An 8,350-nucleotide genomic window follows, 5' to 3' on the forward strand; every position below is an offset into this window, starting at 1 on the left:
TTTTATTGGTGCTGCATCGGACCCGGAGTAACAATTATTTTGTTCTCCTTTACATTTGTGTACTGGGAATGACATTAAACACTGTCTTCTCCGGAATTCTGTGCACTGCACGGAACCAGGTAACGGCGCCGAGTTGTAGAGTGGGAACGGAGGGTTTTTTGGAGGTTACGTCTAGAGACACGGTGAATTAGGTATGAATCGAATTTTGCGGGCTGCCTCCGATCCCCTGAAACGGTTCATGTGTGCATTTTAGATAGTTAGATCAACGTTAAATCTGTTTCATTGCAGTCTTTAAATTAATTTTGTATGATATGCCTACAAGGTTACTTAGGGTTGTTATAGCCGGGGGTGGTAGTGGGGACAAGCCCCACTACCTATTAAACGCTCCCAGTGGCGTGCGTCTCAAATAGCCTCTGACAACCAGTTCCATCTCCTGGCCTTCATGTGTGGTTTAGCTACTAAACCCAGCGGGACCGTTTCTACTGACAGAAGAAGGGGCAAAGGCGGGCGACTGACGCCTTCAAACCAGTCGCTTCGGGCAGACGGGGTTCATTAGTCGGAGTTGGCAGCTCACCTCGGAGAAGGGAAGGTCTGATCTCAAACCTCCGCTGCCTTGCGGCTACACCCACTCATGGGGAAGGTTTCGGGGTTAAACCCCCGAGTGAAAATCCGGAGTTGGGAGTCCCTAGGGAAATGCTACATCGAATTCAACGCTGACTGGGAACTCCTGCGACACCGCTGGTGCCAAACTGTATCGGTCTCCGCCGTTCCTTTGGATTCATCAGCTGTGTGGCAGAGGAGGCAGCCTGTTGTAAGGGGGAACAGCTTCCTCTCCAAGTACTCGCTTGCGTACAGGCAGACAGCTAGGACGCAACATTTAAGGTCGATCCCGACCAAAAGGAACTTCAAATGGCTTAGACGCTTCCACAGGGGTGCTGTGTCATTTTGGTCCCTGACGTCAGAAACATTCCTGGGTGATGTTAGTGCTGGTTCAAGACCATGATAAAGCTGACACGCACAAAATGCTGGAGGAACTCAGCATCTATGGGAAAAAGTACGGTCGACGTAGGGAACGTGACATCATCGCCATAAGATTAGGATAAGGACAGAACGGGAATGTTGCCAAACCTCGCAACATTCACAAAATGCTGGAACTCAGCAGGCCAGGCAGCATCCATGGAAATGCACAAGGAGCGACGTTTCAGGCTGAGGCCCTTCTTCCCAAACGTCGACTGTTCATTCATTTCCATAGATGCTGCCTAGCCTGCTGGGTTCCTCCAACATTTTGTGCGTGTTGCTCTGGGTTTTCCAGCTTCTGCAGAGTTAGAAACATAGAAACATAGAAAATAGGTGCAGGAGTAGGCCATTCGGCCCTTCGAGCCTGCACCGCCATTTATTATGATCATGGCTGATCATCCAACTCAGAACCCTGCACCAGCCTTCCCTCCATACCCCCTGATCCCCGTAGCTACAAGGGCCATATCTAACTCCCTCTTAAATATAGCCAATGAACTGGCCTCAACTGTTTCCTGTGGCAGAGAATTCCACAGATTCACCACTCTGTGTGAAGGAGTTTTTCCTAATCTCAGTCCTAAAAGGCTTCCCCTTTATCCTCAAACTGTGACCCCTCGTTCTGGACTTCCCCAACATCAGGAACAATCTTCCTGCATCTAGCCTGTCCAATCCCTTTAGGATTTTATACGTTTCAATCAGATCCCCCCTCAATCTTCTAAATTCCAACGAGTACAAGCCCAGTTCATCCAGTCTTTCTTCATATGAAAGTCCTGCCATCCCAGGAATCAATCTGGTGAACCTTCTTTGTACTCCCTCTATGGCAAGGATGTCTTTCCTCAGATTAGGGGACCAAAACTGCACACAATACTCCAGGTGTGGTCTCACCAAGGCCTTGTACAACTGCAGTAGTACCTCCCTGCTCCTGTACTCGAATCCTCTTGCTATGAATGCCAGCATACCATTCGCCTTTTTCACCGCCTGCTGTACCTGCATGCCCACTTTCAATGACTGGTGTATAATGACACCCAGGTCTCGTTGCACCTCCCCTTTTCCTAATCGGCCACCATTCAGATAATAATCTGTTTTCCTATTTTTGCCACCAAAGTGGATAACTTCACATTTATCCACATTAAATTGCATCTGCCATGAATTTGCCCACTCACCCAACCTATCCAAGTCACCCTGCATCCTCTTAGCATCCTCCTCACAGCTAACACTGCCGCCCAGCTTCGTGTCATCCGCAAACTTGGAGATGCTGCATTTAATTCCCTCATCCAAGTCATTAATATATATTGTAAACAACTGGGGTCCCAGCACTGAGCCTTGCGGTACCCCACTAGTCACTGCCTGCCATTCTGAAAAGGTCCCATTTATTCCCACTCTTTGCTTCCTGTCTGCTAACCAATTCTCTATCCACATCAATACCTTACCCCCAATACCGTGTGCTTTAAGTTTGCACACTAATCTCCTGTGTGGGACCTTGTCAAAAGCCTTTTGAAAATTCTCACGCTAAACCTCGCTTCTCTGGGATCAAGGCGAGAAGGCAATCGCTGGGAATTAATCCAAAATGTAACGAGTGGATAACTCACAGGGAAAAAAAATAGGCTGCATCACCGTCTGGTTCGGGAATTGCAAAGCACATGACCGCATTGGCTGATTGGCAGGACGCAAAGAGTAGAAATAAAGGGTTTTCTGGTTGGCTGGTGTGTGTTCCATAGCGGTCTGTGCTGGGGCCGATTCTTGTTACGTTATATGCCAATGATTTGGATGATGGAATTGATGGCTTTGTTGCAAAATTTGCAGAGTATATGAAGATAAGTGGAGGGGCAGGCAGTTTTGAAGAAGTAGAGAGGCTACAGAAGAACTTAGATTGGGAGAATGGGCAAAGAGGTGGCAGATGGAATACAGTGTCGGGAAGTGTATGGTCATGTACTTTGGTAGCTTTGGTAGAAGAAATAAAAGCATAGACTATTTTCTCAACGGGGAGAAAATTTTTAAAAATTGGTGAAATGGGATTTGGGAGTCCTAGTGCAGGATTCCCTAAAGGTTAACTTGCAGGTGGAGTTGGTGGTGAGATGTTAGCACTTATTTTGAGAGGACAAGAACATAAAACCGAGAATGTAATGTTGAGGCTTTAGAAGGCTCTGGTGAGGCCTCACTTGGAGTATTGTGAACAGTTTGGGGTATTTAGAAGAATGGGCGGGGGGGGCGGGGAATCTCATTGACACCTATTGGATGTTGAAAGGCCTAGATGTTTCCTGTAGTGTGGGAATCCAGTACCAGAAAGCACAGCCTCAAAATAGAGGGATGTCCATTTAAGACGGGAGGGTGGTGAATGTGCCGCCCAAGGAGGCCAGGTCATTGGGTGCGTTTAAGGAAGAGGTTCATAGATTCTTGATTAGTCAGGGTGTGAAAGCTTATGCGGAGAAGGCAGGAGAGAAGGGGTTGCGAGTGAAATAGATCAGCCATGATGAAATAATGGAGCAGTCTCGATGGGCCAAATGGCCTAATACTGCTCCTATGACTTATGGTCTTAATTTAAAAATTCAAGTCCCTACAAAGGATTGCGAGAACTGCTGAGATGATCAATCCGAGATATTTATCAGGAGCACAGCATACGCAGGGCCCCTAGCATTGTCAATGAGCCCTCCCATCCATTCAACAATCTCTTTAACCCCCTTCCCCCACCCACCATCAGGCAGGAGGTACCATAGCAATAGGACAAGGACTGTTCGGACGGGAAACAGCTTCTTCCTCCAGGCCATTAGACTACCGAACTCCCTGCCACCATCCAGGCCTTATCACGTATGAAGCACCAGCAGCAATGCATTGTTTACTTTTTAACTTGTAGATGCACCTTGTTATTTGTTAACTTATTTGTGGTAACATTACTGTTGTGTGTGAGTTGTATGTTCTGTGCTTTGCACCTTGGTCCAGAGGAACATTGTCTTGTTTAGCTGTATACCTGTGTACAGTTGAACGACAGTAAACTGAACTTGAACCTGAAATGTGAACATACAGGAACAGATTACTTGCATTGAAGAACAGAATCAAACATAGAACATTACAGCACAGTATAGGCCCTTCGGCCCACAATGTTGTGCCGACCTTTTAATATACTATAAGATCAACCGAAACCTTTCCTCTCACATAGCCCTCCATTTTTCTATCATCCATGTGCCTGTCCAAGAGTTTCGTAAATGCCCTTAATGTATCTGCCTCTACCACCACTTCTGGCATCGTGCTGTACACACCCACCATTCTCTGTCTAAAATAACCCTACCTCTGACATCTCTGCCCTCTATATTTTCCATCAACTATTTTTAAATTATGTCTTCTTGTATTAGACCTTTTCACCCTGGGGAAAAAGTCTCTGGTTGTACAGAAAAGTCTCTGACTCTACATATGCCTTTCTTCTTCATGTACACATCTATCAAATTTCAAAGTCAATGTATTATCAAAGTACATATATGTCACCATATTCAACCCTGAGATTCATTTTCCTGCAGAGATCCACAGTGGAAAAAAAGTAATACAATAGAATCAGTGAAAAACTACACACAAATAAAGATTGACAAGCATTCAATGTGCAAAATTCATCTTTCATCTGCCTTCACTCTAGAGAGAAGAACTCCAGCTGGTTCAACCTGTAGCTCATAAGGCATGCTCTCAAATCCAGACAACATCCTGGTAAATCTCCTCTGCACCCTCTCTAAGTTTCCACAACAACAATGTGGTGACCGGAACTGGACACAATATTCCAAGTGTAGTATAACCAGGCTCTTATAGAGCTGCAATATTACTTCACTTTTCTGGAACTTAACCCCCCAACCAAAGAAGGCCTTCCTGACCATCCTATCTGCTTGCATGGCAAGTTTGATGGATCTATGGACCTGGAGCCAGAGGTCATCCACACGGCTAAGAATCCTGCCATTAACCCTGGTATTCTGCCTTCAGACAGCCCACCCTGCAAAAACTCATTTCAGGGAGGTAGCACCGTCAATTTGCCGGAGACTCCCGAAACTTCCTGGAGAGGTGGGATGTCTGCAATAGAGTAGCTCCTTAGCAGCTAGCCAGCTAGTTTAAATAACGTTAGCTATGCTAATGAACGAATGACACCCATTAAACTCACCTCAACATGTCTTTTACAGTCTTAGCCCGCCATGGGCAATAGAAAAGTCACTGTTGCAAACAGCGCAGCGGGCAACACTATCATTATTTTTGACCCCTATTAGGCAGGGGTACACTTTAGTGTAGTCTGGGGTGACGTACATTTTATATTTTCTTTTTTTGGAACACTCTCCCATGGCGCGCTCTCGCTTGCTCGCGTGCTCTCTCTCTCTCTCGTGGTCGCTCTCGCGCTTTCTCTTTTGCTTTCTCTCTCACTCGCTCTCAAAAAAATTGATTTCCATGATATTGTATATAATTTGCAGGCATCAGGGAACCACTGATATGCGGGAGACTCCCGGAACTTCCGGGAGAGGTGGGATGTCTGTGCCTTCAATTTCAACCTTCCAAAGTTGAAAGTAAATTTATTATCACCATATTCTACCCTGGCATTCATTTTCCTGCAATCAGTTACAGTAGAACAGAGAAATACAACAGAATCACTGAATAATTATACTGCCATGGTCCCAACGGAACAGTCAAGTTTTGGTGCTCCAATTCCCCAGAGTATGGTTAGCTGCCATTGCCTCTTTAAAACTCTGACTGCACATTTGTTCATGGAAACTCTCTGCATAAGTGTGTTGTGCTGAGCACTCGGTGCTCAATGGTAGGAGTTCCATTTCTGGTACTACTGTTTGTGATTGTGCCTTTGGGTTTCATTTGTGTCGTCTTGTTTATTTCGTCTGAGTCAATTCTGGACCTTACTCTGTACTTGGGTTCACCTCCACCCATAGTTCTCTTGTTGTGTACACACAAAGACCATCAACAACCAACAGACAAAAGAAGACAATGTGTGCAAATAATAAATCAATAAATAATACTCAGAACATGAGCTGTGGAGACATTGAAATTAAGTCCAGAGGTTGTGGAACCAGTTAAGTGTTGAGGTGAGTGAAGTTATCCACGCTGGTCCAGGAACCTGAGGCCTCTGTGTAGAGCATGGGGAGGGCCTTACCCATGATGGACTGGGCTGTATCCACCACTTTCTGTAGACTTTTCTCTTCCTGGCCATTGGTGTGATGCAGCCAATCAGGATACTCCCTACCATGCAGCTATAGAAGTTTGTCAAAGTTTTAGACAACGTGACTAATCTGTGCAAACCTCTAAAACAGTAGAATCGTTGCTGTGCCCCTTTTGCAATGGCACTTACACACTGGTCCCGGGACAGATCTCCTGACATGACTGAACTCCATTTTATCCAGATTAAACTCCATCTGCCACTTCTCGGCCCAGCTCTGCATCAATATCCCACTATAACCCTCGACAGCTGTTTCATATGGAGGCAAATGCATGTCTCCAGGCTCAGTGAACTGCAGTTGATCTCAGTGCTCTGGAGCTGGTGAGGGAAAAAGATCCATTGTACCAGGGGTTCCTTATGCCATGGACCCTTACCAAGAGGTCAGGGGCCCCAGGTGTCGAACCTCTGCATTAGACCATTCCCACACATAGTCACTTGATTAACACAATTACACTTGAAAACTGTGGCAGGGACTTGGCTACCTGTGTGGGGAAGAGAATTAACTCAGAAAAGAACCCACAAGATATGGTAAGGGCACCACGGTTAGTCTGATGCTGTTGGGGCGTTGGAGTTCAGAGTCCATTTCTGACATCATCTGTTGGGTATTTGTGCATCCTCCTTGTGGAATGTGTGTATTTCCTTCGGGTGCCCCGATTTTCTCCCACAGACCAAAGACATACTGGTTAGTAGGTTAATTGGTCATTGTAAATTATCCAGTGGTTAGGCTGGGATTAAATCTGGGGTTGCTGGGCAGAACAGCTCGAAGGGCTGGAAAGGCCTGTTCCGTGCTGTGTCTCTGAATAAATAGGATTCACTGACCTCCCTGTAAAATAACCACGCTGTAAAACAGCCCAGAAAACATTTACTTCATGGAATAATTCAGTTTATGCAATTATTTTCAAATAAGTCACATTTTTAGCTCCCCTTAAAGGTCATTTGGCATAAGGACTGCCCATGTGATGAATCTAGGAAAAAAAACTGTGAATGTCAGTACAATGTTTAACTAACTGCGGCATTCCAAGTAAGGCAGGTTGTGCTTTCAAAGTTCAAAGTCAATTTATTATCAAAGTATGTGTATGTCACCATATACCACCCTGAAATTTATTTTCTTGCAGGCATTCACTGTAGAAAAAAGGAATACAATAGAATCCATGAAAAACCACACACAGACGGACAATGTGCAAAATAAGGCAAATTGTGCAAAGGCAAGAAAAAACAAGTAATAATAATCCTTGTTGTCTGTCATATCCAACAACAATGGAAGCCTTGGGTGGAAACATTTTTTAAAGTGGACCTCAGATGTCTGGGTCCAGTGGTACGAATAGTCGTCACAACTGGGGTCTTCTTTGGTTGCAGTGGAAGACTGTGACTTCCTCCGTGCCTCGAAACGGAGAATTATTGCAGAATTGCCTTTCTGGCCTTTGGATCTCGCTGTTGATCTCATCCACCCAGTCCATCATTCCCATTCCGATCTGTCATTCCATGGCATCTTCTTCTGCTACGATGAGGCCACTCTTAAGGTGGAGGAATGACACCGTATATTCCACCTCAGTAGCCTCCAACCAGATGGCATGAAAATCGATTTCTCCTTCTGGTAATTTTTTTTACTGTTTTTTCTTTAACCCCCCCCCCCCACTCCCTCTCTTCCATTCCCCACTCTGGCCTCGTACCTCTTCTCCTCACCTGTGTATCACATTCCCCGATGCCTCTCCTTCTTTCCTTTCTCCCATGGTCCACTCTCCCCTCCTATCAGATTCTTTCTTCCCCAGACCTTTGCCTTTCCCACCCACCTGCCTCCACCTATCACCTTCTAGCTCGTCCACCTTCCCCTCCCCTCACCTTTCCATTATGTCATCTTCCCCCTTCCTTCCTAGTCCTGATGAAGGGTCTCAGCCCAAAATGTCGACTGTTTATTCATTTTCATAGATGCTACCTGACCTCCAATATTTTGTGTGTGTTACTCTGGATTTCCAGCTTCTGTAGAATCTCTTGTGTTTAGCCCACATCCTAGCTAGCATTTGAGGACTTGTACATAACTGCCATCAGGGTGTTTTTGCCCTTGCAGTTTCTTAACTCTACCCACAAAGATTCTACATCATCTATGCCACCTCTTTCTAAGGACTTGATTTCTTTCTTTACCAGCAGAATCAC

This window comes from Mobula hypostoma, chromosome 3 (assembly GCF_963921235.1).
Source record: "Mobula hypostoma chromosome 3, sMobHyp1.1, whole genome shotgun sequence".
Classification (NCBI taxonomy): Eukaryota; Metazoa; Chordata; class Chondrichthyes; order Myliobatiformes; family Myliobatidae; genus Mobula; species Mobula hypostoma.